This window comes from Triticum urartu, chromosome 5A (assembly GCF_056163025.1).
Source record: "Triticum urartu cultivar PI428250 chromosome 5A, HENAU_Tu73, whole genome shotgun sequence".
In the NCBI taxonomy this organism is placed as follows: Eukaryota; Viridiplantae; Streptophyta; class Magnoliopsida; order Poales; family Poaceae; genus Triticum; species Triticum urartu.
Window position 1 is genome coordinate 658977220 of NC_141877.1, and position 18012 is coordinate 658995231.

The window sequence follows — 18012 nt, forward strand, 5'->3', positions numbered from 1 at the left end:
GACCTTTCTGACAAAAATGGTCAATATAATTGAGGGTTTGGAGCCCCCCAAACAGATTTTGACCAATTGATCTCAAATGGTCATAGATCTATGAGCAATTCTTCCAGGGTCACTGACAGAAGGTCACTAGTTCACATATTTCTTGTAGTGAAGGGACGATACAAAGGTAACTGGTTCTTCTCCGTGAGGAGGTCTTGAGGGGTTTTCCCATGAAGGGGTCTTGAATCCAAGGTGGATCTTCTCTAAAGAGGTAACGATCCGTCACGATGGAGTAGATCCGGATGGATGAGCGAAGCTCTATTTCACATATGAGCTAACACAACGCTAACCCTAGAAAGAGGGGGAAGGATGAGTATATATAGTCTAGGGGGCGAAAGGGGTACATGGGTTCGGCCCTACACTATGCGCAGACACAGAAGGCTGGATGTCCGGGCGTCGGGCCGGATGTCCGGGCTTTCACGAGGGGCCAAATGCCCGGGCTGGGGTGGCCGGCTGTCCGGGCTGGCGGGGTCGGCCTTGATGCATTCGGGATAGAGGACGCCGGATTTCTGGGCTTGGTCCAAATTTCCGGGCTTGGCCGGATGTCTGGGCTGAGGCCGGATGTCCGGGGCCTGTAATTACTTGGCGGCTATCGTTGTGGACGCTCCAGGGGCCGGATGTCCGGGACCTGGAAGCTTCTCTTGACTCCTTCCGTTGGTTCTCTTCATTCGTGAACTTGGGGACTTGTCCATCTTCACGTGCATCTTTGGGAGGGTCCTCTTCGTACCTAATCATGCACAACATTCCGGACTTAGGTAGTAGCCATGTCTCGAGTGGATCATATGTGATATCACTAAGGAAGGAAGTCACCTCGGTCTCGAGAGCTCTAGCTCGTGTCATAGGTCATGTTTGCACTTGGTGAGACGACGATAGGTCCATGAGGATGACCGTAGGATGCTCCGCATCACTCAGGCTCATTATTTGTTCTCTTAATCCTCCTCTTATCCCTTTCGTTCCGGAATCTCCATTCTCTCTCCAATTTCCTTGTCGATTATTCTCTCTTCACTGTTTCTATTGCAAACTTGCAAATCCTTATCTCTGCTTGTCCATTCAACAGCTAATCTCCATCATCCACGGTGAGTGCCAACTCGAGGATCGTTCGTCATGCTTGCTAACCAGCTAAAGAATCCTCCCAACGGATGCTCAAAAGTACTGGTCGGTCGGAATTGGGCACGATGAGAAAACAAACGTTATACTCCCTCCGTTCCTAAATATTTGTCTTTTTAGACATTTCAAATGGACAACAACATATAGATGTATGTGTGTGGGAATTTGCTAGTAGGCCTTTGGCTCAAAGCCCAACTAAAATTCTGAAATTCTCTTGGACCATTCATGCATAGCTTGTGAGTGATGTGAGTGGAACTAAAGTTTAGTCCCACCCTGAAAGTTGAGTGAAACTTGCGCCTCTTTATAAGGTGTGAGCTCTTCTACCACTTGTAAAAGCATGAGAAGAGGAGACCTACACACACGCTCCTCCTCCTCGCTCGTCACGACGTGACGCGCCGCGGGAATGAGCCGAGCTGAGGATAGAGCTATGCACGTTGTCTATATTTTTGCTGCTCGGGAGAAATTAATAAGTCATTAATTAATAATTAACGGACGCGCCCACGACCTACCCGACCCGCACTAGTCAGGCAGACGTCTACCCTAGCCGCCGCTGCATCGCATGGTTTCACATCACCGCTCCAAATCATTGTGCCGCCACGTAGGTCTTCTCCATCCCTTCTTTCGGCATGCACCACGGGAATGGACAGTAGGCCTCCGTAACCACGCCTCTCGTGATCCTGTACGGGAGAGGGGCGATCAGGTTTCTGGGGAGCACACTCGCGCGACTGCTAGCAACGACGACTTCGTCGATGAAGACTTCTTCCCCGACCTCGGCAACCTCTTCCTCAACGACATGGGCGACCGCATGAACACTGGCGGTCCTGCTCCCGTTGCACCGTATGTGATCATGTCCTCCTTGTTCGAGATCGTGCTAGAATTCTTAGTTCTAGCATGTGTCCTAGATTTGATCTGTTCATCTACTATGCTAGTCCGCATGATTAGTTTAATCTCTGTTTTCGTCGTCATGATTTATTTACTGTTTGTTCGGATTAAATCTCATAGTAATTTTTCTCATATATTCAACAATCCAAAAACCTGATTATAGGCAATTTGCTCTGAGTGGTTTTGTTGCGCATCTGAAGCCTCCTACCTTTAAGGGTGTGCAATATAAGAGGTGGCGCATGAGAGCAGTTTACTGGTTCTAGACCATGTACTGCTATGATGCCACCAAGGGCAAGCTTGAGGGCAATCTTGAACCTGCACAACAGGAAGCTTTTGAGAAGATCGATATCCTCTTAAAAGGTGCCCTTCTGAGTGTTCTGGACTATTCCATTGTGGATTCATATATGTCGTTTGACAACGTCAAGGACATGTGGGCAGCACTCGAGGCCAAGTTTGAGGCCTCGGGCGCTGGTAGTGAGTTCTATGTCATGGAGCAATTCTATGACTACAAGATGACTGATGATCGCTCTATTGTCCAGCAGGCTCATTGATACGTCTCCAACGTATCTACTTTTCCTAACGCTTTTCCTCTTGTTTTAGACTCTAATTTGCATGATTTGAATGAAACTAACCCCGGACTGACGATGTTTTCAGCAGAACTACCATGGTGTTGTTTTTGTGCAGAAATAAAAGTTCTAGGAATGGAACGAAACTTTGCGATGGATTTTTATATAATAAAAGAGAATTTCTGGAGCCAAGACCTACCGAAGGGGGGAACCTGGGTGGGAACAACCCACCAGGGCGCGCCCCCTCACCAGGCGCGCCCAGGTGGGTTGTCCCCACCTCGTGGCCCCGCAGACCCTGATTCCAACTCCATAAATACCTAGTTTTTCAGAAAAAAATCAGGGAGAAAGAATTATCACGATCCACGAGAAGGAGTCGCCGTCACCTCCTGTTCTTCATTGGGAGGCCAGATCTGGAGTCCGTTTGGGGCTCTGGAGAGGGGGATCTTCGTTCTTCGTCATCACCAACCCTTCTCCATCACCAATTCCATAATGCTCCCCACCGGGAGTGAGTAATTCCTTCGTAGGCTCGCTGGTCGGTGAGAAGTTGGACAAGATTCATCATGTAATCGAGTTAGTTTTGTTAGGGCTTGATCCCTAGTATCCACTATGTTCTTAGATTGATGTTGCTATGACTTTGCTATGCTTAATGCTTGTCACTTTGGGCCCGGGTGCCATGATTTTAGATCTGAACCATTTATGTTATCACCATTATATTCATGTTCTAGATCCGATCTTACAAGTTATAGTCAACTACTACGTCTTATGATCCGGCAACCCCGGAGTGACAATAGTTGGGACCACTCCTGGTAATGACCGTAGTTTGTGGAGTTCATTTATTCACTATGTGTTAATGCTTTGTTCCGTTCTCTATTAAAAGGAGGCCTTAATATCCCTTAGTTTCCAATATGGACCCCACTGCCACGGGAGGGTACGACAAAAGATGTCATGCAAGTTCTTTCCATAAGCACGTATGACTATTTACGGAATATATGCCTACATTATATTGACGAACTGGAGCTAGTGCCGTATCGCCCTAGATTATAACTTTCTCATGATGAATATCATCCAACAAGTCACCGATCCAATGCCTACGAATTTATCTTATATTGTTCTTGCTATGTTACGACTGCTATCATCACTGTTACACTTGCTACAAAATTACTGCTATCACTGTTACCGTTATCGTTGTTGCTGCTACTATTATCAAAACTAACATACTACTTTGCTACTGATCACTTTGCTGCGGATAATTAATCTCCAGCTGTGGTTGAATTGAAAACTCAACTGCTAATACCTTCAAATATTCTTTGGCTCCCCTTGTGTCGAATCTATAAATTTGGGTTGAATACTCTACCCTCGAAAACTGTTGTGATCCCCTATACTTGTGGGTTATCAAGACCTTTTTCTGGTGCCGTTGCTGGGGAGCATAGCTATATTTGTTGAGTCACTTGTGATTATTATCATATTATCACTATAAAGAATCTAAAGGATGCTAAGACCAAGATATTTCCCTCAAAGACAAGTGGAGGTAAGGAATTGCCATCCAGTTCTGCTTTAGATTCACCTTCTGTTATAAGTAAACTTGCAACACCACCACATGCTATTAATTCTGATATGTTGCAAGTTATTGATCATGCTACTTCTGCTATGGATAATTGATGTCTACTACACAACCGTCTTCTTGTAGATGTTGTTGGGCCTCCAAGTGCAGAGGTTTGTAGGACAGTAGCAAATTTCTCTCAAGTGGATGACCTAAGGTTTATCAATCCGTGGGAAGCATAGGATGAAGATGGTCTCTCTCAAACAACCCTGCAACCAAATAGCAAAGAGTCTCTTGTGTCCCCAACACACCCAATGCAATGGTAAATTGTATAGGTGCACTAGTTCGGTGAAGAGATGGTGATACAAGTGCAATATGGAAGGTAGATATAGGTTTTTGTAATCTGAAAATATAAAAACAGCAAGGTAACTAATGATAAAAATGAGTGAAAACGGTATTGCAATGCTAGGAAACAAGGCCTAGGGTTCATACTTTCACTAGTGCAAGTTCTCTCAACAAGGATAACATAGTTGGGTCATATAACTATCCCTCAACATGCAACAAAGAGTCACTCCAAAGTCACTAATAGCGGAGAACAAATGAAGAGATTATTGTAAGGTATGAAACCACCTCAAAATTATTCTTCCTGATCGATCTATTCAAGAGTCCGTAGTAAAATAACACGAAGCTATTCTTTCCCTTCATTCCATCCTAGAGTTCGCACTAGAATAACACCTTAAGACACAAATCAACCAAAACCCTAATGTCACATAGATACTCCAATCTCACCTCAAGTATCCGTGGGTATGATTATACGATATGCATCACACAATCTCAGATTCATCTATTCAACCAACACAAAGAACTTCAAAGAGCACCGCAAAGTTTCTACCGGAGAGTCAAGACGAAAACGTGTGCCAACCCCTATGCATAAGTTCACAAGGTCACGGAACTCGCAAGTTGATCAACAAAACATACATCAAGTGGATCACATGAATATCCCATTTCACCACAAATAAGCACATGCAAGACATACATCAAGTGTTCTCAAATCCTTAAAGACTCAATCCGATAAGATAACTTCAAAGGGAAAACTCAATCCATTACAAGAGAGTAGAGGGGGAAAACATCATAAGATCCAACTATAAAAGCAAAGCTCACGATACATCTAGATCGTGCTGAATCAAGAACATGAGAGAGAGAGAGAGATCAAACACATAGCTACTGGTACATACCCTCAGCCCCGAGGGTGAACTACTCCCTCCTCGTCATGGAGAGCGTCGGGATGATGAAGATGGCCAACGGAGAGGGATTCCCCTCTCCAACGGGTCTAGATTGGTTTTTGGTGGCTACGGAGGCTTGCAGCGACGGAACTCCCGATCTAGGTTATGTTTTGAAAGTTTAGGTATATATAAGAGGTTTTTGCGTCGGGAACAAGTCAGGGTGGTCTCCGAGGTGACCACGAGGTAGGGGGCACGCCCAGGGGGGTAGGGCACACCCCCCACCCTTGTGGGTGCCTCGGGACTCTTCTGGCCCATCTCCGATACTCCGTGGGCTTCTTCTGGTCCAAAAATAATCTCCGTGAAATTTCAGGTGAATTGGACTCCATTTGGTTTCCTTTTCTGCGATACTCGGAAACAAGGAAAAAATAGAAACTGGCACTGGGCTCTAGGTTAATAGGTTAGTCCCAAAAATCATATAAAATAGCAGATAAATGCATATAAAACATCCTAGATGGATAATATAATAGCATGGAACAATCAAAAATTATAGATACGTTGGAGACGTATCAATAATGTTTATGATGATGCTAGTACCTTGCGTAATGATGATGTGCCACTTGGTGACTTTCTTGATAAACAAATTGCTAGAGTTATACAACATGATGTTGTTGAATCTGATTATGAGCTTGAAACTGAAACTCCTGAAACACCTACTAGAACTAGCCCTCCTAGATATGAACTTCCTAAGGTACCGGAAGGTTCTATTATGAGTGAAGAAACAACTAGAGATATTCTTGCTTGTAGAGATAGAGATGATCTAGAGAAATTATTATGCAAGTATAAAGAAAAATCTCTGAATGCTAGAATTAAATGTGATCCTAAGTTTGCTACCTCACCTATTGAGGGAGTCCTAGATTAGGGGTTCTCCGGATAGCCGGACTATATCCTTTGGTCGGACTGTTGGACTATGAAGATACGAGATTGAAGACTTCGTCTCGTGTCCGGATGGGACTCTACTTGGCGTGGAAGGCAAGCTAGGCAGTACGGATATGTATATCTCCTCCTTTGTAACCGACCTTATGTAACCCTAGCCCCCTCCGGTGTCTATATAAACCGGAGGGTTTTAGTCCATAGAACAACAGACAATCATACCATAGGCCAGCTTCTAGGGTTTAGCCTCTTTGATCTCGTGGTAGATCAACTCTTGTAATACTCATATCATCAAGAACAATCAAGCAGGACGTAGGGTATTACCTCCATCAAGAGGGCCCGAACCTGGGTAAACATCGTGTCCCCTGCCTCCTGTTACCATCCGCCTTAGACGCAGAATTCGAGACCCCCTACCCGAGATCCCCGGTTTTGACACCGACATTGGTGCTTTCATTGTGAGTTCCACTGTGTCGTCACCATAAGGCTTGATGGCTCCTTCGATCATCGCTAGCGATGCGGTCAAGGGTGAGGCTTTCTGTCGATGGGAACGACACTTATGGGATCATAAGAATCCCTACTACGGTTGTAGGGCGCGGGGTCGCGAGAAGAGCGGATCAAACAGATAGCACACGGTTCATTTATCCAGGTTCGGGCCGCGAGGATGCGTAAAACCCTACTCCTTCTTTGGTGGATTGTATATCTGTGTTCTTGAGCTAGCTATGGGGTGTGAGGAGGTCCAAAAAGCTGAATCCTCTTCCTGGTCGCCTCGGGCCTCCTTTTATAGGAAAGGGGTTGCCACAGCGGCACACAGGAGGTGGAAAGGGTACAGTGATGTGAGGTTATCCCTCGCATTACATGACAAGGCACATTTAATGCGTCTTGCCCAGGTGTCCTTGCTTTATCGGGGACGGGGGAGAGCCCCGTCTCGTCCGTCGCTGCTCCTTCTCGTGTCGACACGCGCCCTGGCCAGCGGCACCCGCGGTGCCATGTAGGCAGGCAGGCAGCTGAGGTGGCACAGTGGTGGGTCTCCACGAAGATCCGCATGCCGCCACGCAGGTGCCTGCCCAGCTGGTTGGGTCGGCAGCTGCATGCGAACGGCGGTGGAGGTTTGACTAGCGTGGGCCTGATGGTGGCCCTACGGGTGTTCTTGGCAAGGGCCTTGCCGGGGCCCCGGCAAGGGTCTTGCCATGGCGCCTGCTGTCATCCCCAGAAAGGCTCTTGCTGGGGGCCTTGTGGTCCTCCTTGGCTGGGATCCCGCCAAGGATCATCATCTTCTAAAGGGTGTATCTGATCTTGAATGTCTTCAAAAAGATCTGCATGCCACCACGGGGATGTCTCCCGAATCCTTGCCCCATGGGGGCAGTGGACTCAAGGGTGACTCACTCCGTAGGTGTGGGGCGAGCTACCACGGCAAGGGTCTTGCCGGGTTTGCTAAAACCGCCTCCCGGCAAGGATCTTGCCGGGGGAGTCCGCTTCATCTCCTTTGCTCTTTGTGGGCTTGGTCTTGGCGTCGTTCTACTTCTCTCAAGCTTCGGCCTTACCTTGGCTCACCTCCCTTGCCTTGCTCAGTGTGCTGGTGCCCGTGGCTCAGACTTCCCGTGCACAGTTATAGGGGTACAAAAAGCGTACCCCTCTTTTTGTACACCGACAGGAGCCCCCGGGCCTGGGCCACACGTAAGCGCAATCGCGTCGTTGGGCTAGGCCCAAAAACGGTGTGCGGGCAGGCAGGGCGGTTTTTACCGCGGTAAGTCTCTTCGTGCGCTGCGCTTCCCATGCTTCCCGCGCGTGGCGCGGCATGGGGAGGCGTGTGTGACGTGGGCGGCATGCGTGGGGCTAAGCTCTGCATGCATGCGTCACGTCGTAGTAAAGGGGGCGGTTCGCGCCTTCCCCATAAACGGAGGGAGGCGTGGAGGCGTGGCCCATTTACTAAACGGGGCCGACGCGTGGTCTTCAAGGCGTCCACTCCCCACGATCACGGTGTGGGGAGAGGTCGCCTCACCCGTCGCCTCGGCGCTGCACGCCTGCCACGTGGCTCTCATGCGCTTGGGGTGGCGAACGGCGGAGGCGGGAAACCAGGCCGCCGCGGGCTGGGGCGGCGGGTCGGTCCCAGTTCCCTGCACCTTCCGCGTCTTGATTGGCTGAGAGGGGCAGCCGAGCCCCCACCCCGTTCCTTTATAAAGAGTGGGAGGGGGATGGCATCCCGCATTTTTTCATCTCCTCCTTCCTTCAGCTTCTGCTCCCCCCTTCCATCTGCCATCGAGAGAGGGAATCCAAGTCCTTCAACGGTGGCGGCGAGGGTCGCCGCTCGACAATGCGTCCCTCCTTCTCCTGCACTCGCGGTGGCAGAGCCAGCCGCGAGGGGAAGGGGGAGGGGGTGAGGCTGTGGGCGAGGCCGAGGCGCTCGGGGAAGAGGAGGACGCGGCGGCGCACTAGCCTCGCCTGCGCCAGTAGTTCCTCCCCCATGGAGGGCCACGTTTGGGATGACACTTGCGAGTTTTTCGTCAGGCTGCACCGGCTGCCTCGCCGTCGCCTTCATCTCCCAACTCCATTCGCGTGGGAGATGGAGCTGGATCCGCCAAAGTCGCTGCGGCTGCACATGAGGGGCTGTGGGATCAGCGGCACGCGGGTTTGCGTCGACTTCCCAGCCCCTCACGTGATGTATCTTTGTCGAGGATGGAAGACGTTCGCTCATATCCACCGCTTGACAAAGGGGCTCACTCTCCATTTCAAGCTGATGGAGGGTGGCCTTCTCTCCGTCAAGATCTTCGGGTGCTTTGGGACCCGTGCAAGGTGCTGCGTGGAGAGCTCTTCTGATAGCGAAGACTCCTCCTCGGGCGAGAGTGATGAGGAGGATAGGGGCAGTGACGACGAGGGTAGTAGGCGGCAGGATGACGGGTCCGACTAGGTGTCGGGCGCCGCTCCGTGCGGCACCGGCGACCACATCATCCGTGTCGCCGGCTCCTTGAACTTCTCGGGGTCGTCTCCTTGGGCGGCTGGCGTTGGGAGGCTGCGGAAGAGGAAGAGGGCGGGCGGCAAAGCCGTCAAATCGGAGTACGCGAGCACCGACGCCTTCGACGCGTGCTGACATCCTGCCGCCTCGTCTTTGAGCTCTGCTTCCGGCGCTGCCATCACCATCCAGCCTTCGGACGGCCACCGAGATGTTCTCTTGGTGTCTTCTGCCACCCGTAGCTCACCTAGGCGCCCCTTTTGCCCTTTTCGCCTCCTTGACCTGCCTCCTGAGGAGAGGGACAAGAAAGGGATTACGGGCACCTTATCTCTTTTTAGTTTGTAAGCCTTCAGGCCTTAGCTGAATTTAAAACTTGTAATCCCATCATTCATGTTTTCCATTCCCTATGGACTGTACCTGAGTGGAATGTTTTTAATGAAAAAGGGATGCTTGCCGGGTCATTTGTTTGTGGGTAAAACCCACGACAAGGAGTAAATCCTTGATATCTTTAAGATAAACATTTCCTTGCCCGGCAACAGGCCTTGCCGTCTCCCCACTTCGCTCGACCTTTCTCACGTCTTTGGTGGAGGCAGGGATGAGGTGGGTTTAGGCTCCTTGTTTCATCCTCTCGCTGCCGCGACTATGACCAAACCTGGCCCCAGGAACGAGCCCTGGGGCCTAGAGTTAGGGGAGCACGGTAGCTTTAGGAAAAAACGAGGTTTCACAAACCTCAGTCCATAAGGGAATGCATGATAAGGGATGAAGAACTTATCTGAAGCTGTAGCCCCCGGCAACTCTGGTTTGCCGTGGGTGAATCTTTGCTCTTGCAGCCCCCGGCAATACTGGCTTGCCGGGGTCTAGATCCTGGTCTGTCCCTCTTCTCTTTTTCGTCCTCAAGTGATCCGGTAAGGATATATATGAGTCCTGCGAACCAAATAAGACGAAAGAACGGCAAAGAGACGCACACTCGACCTCAAAGCTAGGGGTTAGTCGCCGCTAAGCACTATCAACCCTAACCAAGGACGAGACTCGACCTAGCATGCATGCTATAACTTAGGGCGCCAGCGCTTCATTTATTTATGCTCAGGGTCTGCGTCTGGCTTTGTATAAAGGGTTACATGCATCATCGGCAATGCTTGTACAAAAGGTGGCTTGCCGGGGGGCCCGGCAAGCCACGCCTCACGGGTAAAACTTGCGAAGATGCTCAATGTTCTAGGAGTTACTCACCGGAACGGCATCTTCGGTCTCCAGGCGGACTGCGCCAGGCCTGGTGACTCGTATTACCCGATAAGGGCCTTCCCACTTTGGCGTCAACTTGTTGGAATTCTTGGCCGATTGAACGCGCCGAAGGACAAGGTCACCTTCCTCAAGGCTTCGGGCATGAACCTTGCAGTTATGGTAGCGGCGCAAGGCTTGTTGGTAGCGTGTTGCTCTCACAGCCGACCGAAGACGATCTTCCTCAAGGAGCATTGCGTCATCTTGCCGCAGTTGCTCTTGCTCAAGCTCATCATAAGCGAGCACTCGAGGTGACCCGTATATGAGTTCAGTGGGGAGAACTGCTTCTGCCCCGTATACTAGGGCAAAGGGTGTCTGGCCGGTGGCTCGATTTGGCGTCGTCCTGATCGACCAAAGAACCGTCAGCAACTCATCAATCCAGTGCCTTCCACTCTTGTGCAGCCTGTCAAAGGTCTTGGTCCTTAAGCCTCGCAGTACTTCAGCGTTTGCCCTCTCAGCTTGACCATTGCTTCGTGGGTGAGCAACGGAAGCGAAACAGACTTTGCTGCCAAGGTCTTGGATATATTGCATGAAGGTGCGGCTTGTGAACTGTGTGCCATTGTCAGTGATGACCCTATTGGGTACACCAAAACGGCACACTAGTCCCTTGAAGAACTTGACGGCTGACTGAGCTGTGACCTTCCTCACTGCCTCCACCTCCGGCCACTTTGTGAACTTGTCGATTGCAACGTACAAGTAATCAATGCCCCCGACAACGCGGGGGAAAGGGCCCAGTATGTCGAGCCCCCAGACCGAGAAGGGCCAGGAGAGAGGAATGGTTTGAAGGGCTTGAGCTGGCTGATGAAGCTTCTTTGAATGGAACTGACACGCTTCACACCTGGTGACTAGTGTCGTCGCATCCTGGAGGGCGGTGGGCCAGAAGAAACCTTGCCGAAATGCCTTGCCGGCAAGGGCCCTTGACCCGATGTGGGATCCACATATGCCTCTGTGTATCTTCGCCAACAGCTCCAGTCCTTCCTCTCTAGGGATACACTTCAATTTCACACCGTTCGGCCTCTTTCTGTACAGGACGTCATCGACGAACTGGTACATGGTAGAGCGACGGGCTACTTTTTCCGCTTCTTCCTGCTCTTTAGGAAGTTCCCCTGTTTGGAGGAATCGGACGGTATGTTGTGCCCACGCTGGAGCCTGGGGCTCGACGGCGAGGACTAAAGGCATTTCCTCCGCTATAGGAGCGGCTGTCTCGACGGCAAGAGCTTGACACTCCGCCGGAGCTAGCCGTCCCATGGCGGGCTCAGTGTCCCCGGCAACATCCTTGCCGGCGGCTCCAGGGAGCTCGGCGGCAAAGTACTTTCCTGTTCCTGATTTCCTCCTCTTGTTCTGCTCTGTTGATGGATCAATGGATGGCTGAGTTAGCTGGAGCACAAAGGTACCTGGTTCCACAGGTAGCTTGAGGGCAGCGCGTTTTGATAGGTAATCGACGATATCGTTCTTCGCTCGGGGAACGTATTCAGCCTGTATACCGTCGAAACGCTCTTCCAGCTTTCTCACTTCATCGACGTAGGCCTTCATCAACGGGCTCTAGTAGTCCTTGTTGACTTGCTTGACGACGAGCTGCGAGTCGCCCCTGACGATGACCTTCTTGATTCCGAGGTCCGCCGCGATCCTAAGACCGGCAAGCAGCCCTTCGTACTCTGACGTATTGTTTTTTGACACCTCCCTGGGGAAGTGCATCTGGATCACGTACTTGAGGTGCTCTCCGGTGGGTGCGACAAGCAGTACGCCAGCCCCGGCGCCGTGTAAGGAGAAAGCTCCATCAAAGTACATGATCCAACTGCAACTTGGCTCCTTGCCGGGGAGAGCGGTCTCTTGGGCTTCTTCATCAGGCGTTGCGGTCTATTCTGCAATGAACTCTGCCAAGACTCGGCTCTGAATCGTCGAAGTACTTTCAAACTTGAGGCCAAAGCTGGACAGCTCCAGTGCCCATTCCACAATTCTTCCCGTTGCATCTGGATTGTGCAATATCCGTTGCAGGGAGGCGAGTGACGACAGTGATCTCGTGTGCCTGGAAGTAGTGACGCAGCTTCCTCGAGGCCATAAGAAGGCCGAAGAGCAGTTTCTACACGCCGGAGTACCTTGATCTAGCTCCCTGCAGGAGGGAACTAACAAAGTAGACCGGGTGCTGCATCATTTTCTTCTTCAGCGGCACTTCAACTGGCTGTGTCGTCTCTGCATTGGTGGTGTCGGGCTCTGTCGCTGCCATTACCCCGTCATCAACCTCTCTCTACGCCACTAGTGCGGCGCTGACCACCTGGTTCGTTGCTGCCAGGTATAGCAGCAACGGCTCCTGTGGCCTAGGCGCAACTAGTATTGGCGCAGAGGAGAGGTACTTCTTCAAATCTTGCAATGCTTCTTCGGCTTCTAGCATCCACTTCATCGGGCCCGCCTTTTTCAGGATCTTGAAAAAGGGAAGGGCGCGCTCGGCAGACTTGGAAATGAATTTGCCCATGGCGGTGACGCAACCAGCAAGCCGACGCACATCCTTGATTTGCTTGGGTGCTTCAATCTGCTCTATAGCTTTGATCTTGTCCGGATTGGCCTCTATCCCATGCTGTGACACAAAGAACCCGAGAAGCTTGCCGGACGGGACGCCAAGACGCACTTATCAGGGTTCAGCTTGAGATTAATCTTGCGCAGGTTTGCAAATGTTTCTTGCAAATCGGGTATGAGGGTTGCCCTGTCCTTGGTTTTGACCACTATGTCATCCATATAAGCTTCCATATTTCTATGGAGCTGGGGTTCAAAACCAATCTGGACCGCCCTTGCAAATGTCGAACCAGCACTCTTCAGCCCGAAAGGCATCCACATGAAACAATACATACCACATGGGGTGATGAATGCTGTTTTCTCTTCGTCTTCTCTTGTCATGAAGATCTGGTGGTAGCCGGAGTAGGCATCGAGGAATGACAACAGATCACACCCAGTTGTGGAGTCAACAATCTGGTCGATGCGCAGCAACGGGAAGGGGTCCTTAGGACAAGCCTTATTGATATATGTGTAATCAATACACAGCCTCCACTTCCCATTAGCCTTGCGCACTACGACCGGATTGGCCAACCACGTTGGATGGAGCACTCCTCTTACCAAACCCGCTGCTTCCAGTTTCCGGATCTCCTCTGTGATGAACTCTTGTCGTTCCAAAGCTTGCTTTCTGACCTTCTGCTTGACGGGCCGCGCATGAGGACAGACAGCAAGGTGGTGCTCAATCACCTCCCTGGGAACGCCGGGGATGTCGGAAGCTTGCCATGCAAACACATCGACATTCGCCCGCAGGAAGGTGACGAGCGCGTCTTCCTATTTGTCGTCAAGGGTGGAGCTTATGGTGAAAGCCCCTCCCGTGCCGTCCTCATTGACAGAAACCTTCTTGGTTCCCGGCGGTATGGCCCCAGGATTCTTGTTTCCGCCGGTGGAGCTCTCTAGCACGTCCTCGACGGGAGCGCTACACTCCGAAGAGGTGCGCTTGCCAGAGTGGGTGTCCGAGGTCTCACCGGTCTTCTTCTTCTTCCCTCCCGGGGTCCCAGCGGCAGGAGCAAGTGCCCTAGTGGCGGCAGCTGCAGCAACTGCTTTCTGGTATAGTTGGTCAGTGCAAATCAGCGCATCTTTCTTATCGGAGGGGATGGTGATGATCGTCACAGGTCCTGGCATCTTCAGGGTGTTGTAGGCGTAGTGTGACGCCGCCATGAACTTGGCCAGTGCTGGGCGGCCAAGGATCCCGTTGTAGGGCAAGGGGATCTTGGCAACATCAAACACGATCCTCTCCATTCTGTAGTTTAGATCACTTCCAAAAGTCACGGGCAGCGTGACCTTTCCCTTAGGTTGGCTTCTTCCCGGGTTGACCCCCTGAAACATGCCCGTCTCTTCGAGGTCTCCATCAGGAATCTGCAGTTTCTCGATCACGGCAGGCGAGATCAAGTTCAGACCGCCCCGCCATCGACTAGCATCTTTGTCACCTTGAGGTTGCGTATTGTTGGTGAAACCAGAAATGGCAAGCACCCGACCGCAGTAGTGCGATTAGGGTGATCCTCAGTGTCAAAAATGATAGGTGTGCTGGACCACTTCAGCAGCCTTTGGGCATCAAACGACGGCTCTGCCGCTGTAATCTCTCGCGCCCACTATTTAAGCTGGCGGCGAGAAGTATGCAATGGAGCGCCACCGTCGACGCACATGGCCTCTGTAGCTTTCTGAAACTCTTGGTCGCCGGATTCGTCGTCCTCTTCGTGATCGTCGTCTTCTGGCTTTTTGTCACGGCCCCGGGCAGGCCTCTCCTATTGTTTATCCTTGCCGAGACGGCCTGCCTGGCCGTCACGCTTCTTGCCGGACCCCATAGCACCGTCTTGGCCCTTCTCCTTGTCCCGCCTCTCATATTCAGCCCTCTGCTTCTCAGCGAGGAGCTCAACCTGTCGGCAGTCTTGGAGAGCATGGCCTTTGGTGCGATGGATCTTGCAGTATCGCTTGTCGGAGTTTCCTGGCTTCTCGGCAACTGCCAAGGCCCGGCAGGCAACACATCCGGCAATTTCCTTGCCGGGGTCATCTGCCTTGGTTTTCTTGGTGGAGCCGGTGTCATCAGATCCCTCGACGGCAAGCACGGCTTTACCTTTGCGCTTCTTGTTGCGGCGCCGGCCCTTCTTCGCCGGGGCGGCAGTATCTTCATCTGAGGAGTCGGTTTCCACGCCGGCGTCTTCGCCGGGGTACTTCCTTCCCTCTTCAGCCCGGGCACATCTGTCAGGAAGAACATAGAGTTCTGCTACATCTTTCACCTTGTTCATTGCCAGCTCTTCGCGCATCTTGCGGTTACGCACGTTCTGATGGAACGCGCTGATGATGGCGGCAGGGTGAACATCAGGGATATTGTACTGTATCCGGCTGGACCTCTGTATATACTTGCAGAGACTCTCGCCTCCCTTCTAGGGAATGACGTGCAGGTCGCTCGCTTGGCCATGGGCTTGGTGGCCTCCAATAAAGGCGCCCACAAACTCATGGCACAAATCCGACCAGGAGGAAATAGAGTCTACCGGCAAGTGCATCAACCATGACATGGCATTGGGTTTAAGAGCAACGGAAAGTAATTCGCAAGCACCTTATCGTCGCGGGTTCCGGCAGCTTGCATCGCAATGGTGTAGATGCTGAGGAACTCGGACGGGTGGGTCCTGCCGCTGTACTTTTCTCCCATGTCAGGTTTGAAGGTGCGGTGAGCGGGCCACTGCAACTGCCGCAGCTCACGGGTAAAAGCCGGACAGCCTAACTCGTAAGGTAGGCCTCCAGGGCTCTCCGGTGCCGGGTGGTTCACCGCAGGCCCTGCTCGTCTGTCTGACTGGTGGCGCGCTCCGCGCCGGTGCTCGATAGTGGTTCGAGCATCTTCATGTTCTCGTTTCCGAAGGACTTGGCGCTGGTCATAGTGGGTCCGCGGGTCGGACGACGCTTTGGAGATTTCGTCGCCCCTAACGCCGCGACGGGCTGGCATCCGCGGTACCGGGCGAGGAGGAGGTGAGTGCACCGTGGTCGCGGCGCCGCCGGCTTTCCTGCCACTGGTGTGTGGGACTCCGTCGGGGCGTCGACCCGGGGGCTCCACCGAACTTGGTTCGTCTTTGTTGGCCACCGCGACAAGGCTTCAGATAGTGGCTCTCCATTCGTCGAGTTTCCCCGTAGTGGGAGGAAAATCAAGGAGCAAATGCACGCGCGCCAGGGCTTCTGCTGGCGTTGGTGGCAGCGAAACCTGCACGGATCGCGACGTGCTTCGACTTCTGACCATGTTAGAAGGAGCTCTATCACGACCCAGCGGTCGCATGCCATCTTCACCAGCGCCTCGGCGAGCGGGCAGGTCTTCTACCTCCCAGGAATGGCGCCCGGGGCTCTTCCCGCGGCGATGCCCGGGGTCTTCGGCGTGATTACGCCGTTCGTCGCGCGCCGCTTGAGAGGAGCGCGCCGTCGGTGCCGGCGTGGGAGTCTTGGAGGCCCTCGCATCGCCTTCGGGCGGGGTGGCAGCGATCTTGGAAGGCCCCGCGCCACCCACGGAGGGCCTGGCTCCGTCTTTGGATTTGGCGGCATGCGGCCCGTTACCAGGCGCACGAACATCGCCGCCTCCCAAACTCCGGCTGCTGGGACGGTGTTGGTGTTCGCGAACGACGCCCCGGGTCCTTTCTGCGACCGGTCCGCTGCTCGCCCGCGTCGGGATGGGATGTCCGGCTTCCGATGAGCCAACCGACACCGTCGTCTTCTTCTTGGGCGCCATGACGATGACGAAGCGTCGAACTAACTGCTAAATCCGATTCTCACAACTGCGCCCCCTACCTGGCGCGCCAAAGATGTCGGTGGGAACGACACCTATGGGATCACAAGAATCCCTACTACGGTTGCGGGGCGCGGGGTTGCGAGAAGACCGGATCAAACATATAGCACATGGTTCGTTTATCCAGGTTCGGGCCGCGAGGATGCGTAAAACCCTACTCCTGCTTTGGTGGATTGTATATATGTGTTCTTGAGCTATCTATGGGGCGTGAGGAGCTCCAAAAAGCCAAATCCTCTTCCTGGTCGCCTCGGGCCTCCTTTTATAGGAAAGGGGTTGCCACAGTGGCACACAGGAGGTGGAAAGGGTACAGTGATGTGAGGTTATCCCTCGCATTACATGACAAGGCGCATTTAATGCGTCTTGCCCAGGTGTCCTTGCTTTATTGGGGACGGGGGAGAGCCCTGTCTTGTCCGTCGCCGCTCCCTCTCATGTCGACACGCGCCCTGGCCAGCGGCGCCCGTGGTGCCATGTAGGCAGGCAGGCAGCTGAGGTGGCGTAGTGGTGGGTCTCCACGAAGATCCGCATGCCGCCACGCAGGTGCCTGCCCAGCTGGTTGGGTCGGCAGCTGCATGCGAACGGCGGTGGAGGTTTGACTGGCGTGGGCCTGATGGTGGCCCTACGGGTGTTCTTGGCAAGGGCCTTGCCGGGGCCCCGGCAAGGGTCTTGCCGTGGCGCCTGCTGTCGTCCCCGGCAAGGCTCTTGCCGGGGGCCTTGTGGTCCTCCTTGGCTGGGATCCCGCCAAGGATCATCATCTTCTAAAGGGTGTATCTGATCTTGAATGTCTTCACAAAGATCTGCATGCCACCACGGGGATGTCTCCCGAATCCTTGCCCCATGGGGGCAGTGGACTCAAGGGTGACTCACTCCGTAAGTGTGGGGCGAGCTGCCACGGCAAGGGTCTTGTCGGGTTTGCTAAAACCGCCTCCCGGCAAGGATCTTGCCGGGGGGGAGTCCGCTTCGTCTCCTTTGCTCTTTGTGGGCTTGGTCTTGGCATCGTTCTGCTTCTCTCGAGCTTCGGCCTTACCTTGGCTCACCTCCCTTGCCTTGCTCAGTGTGGTGGTGCCCGTGGCTCAGACTGCCCGTGCACAGTTATAGGGGTACAAAAAGCGTACCCCTCTTTTTGTACACCGACACTTTCCTCCCCAGACAGATCTTCGTATTCGGCGGCTTCGCACTGCGGGCCAATTCGCTTGGCC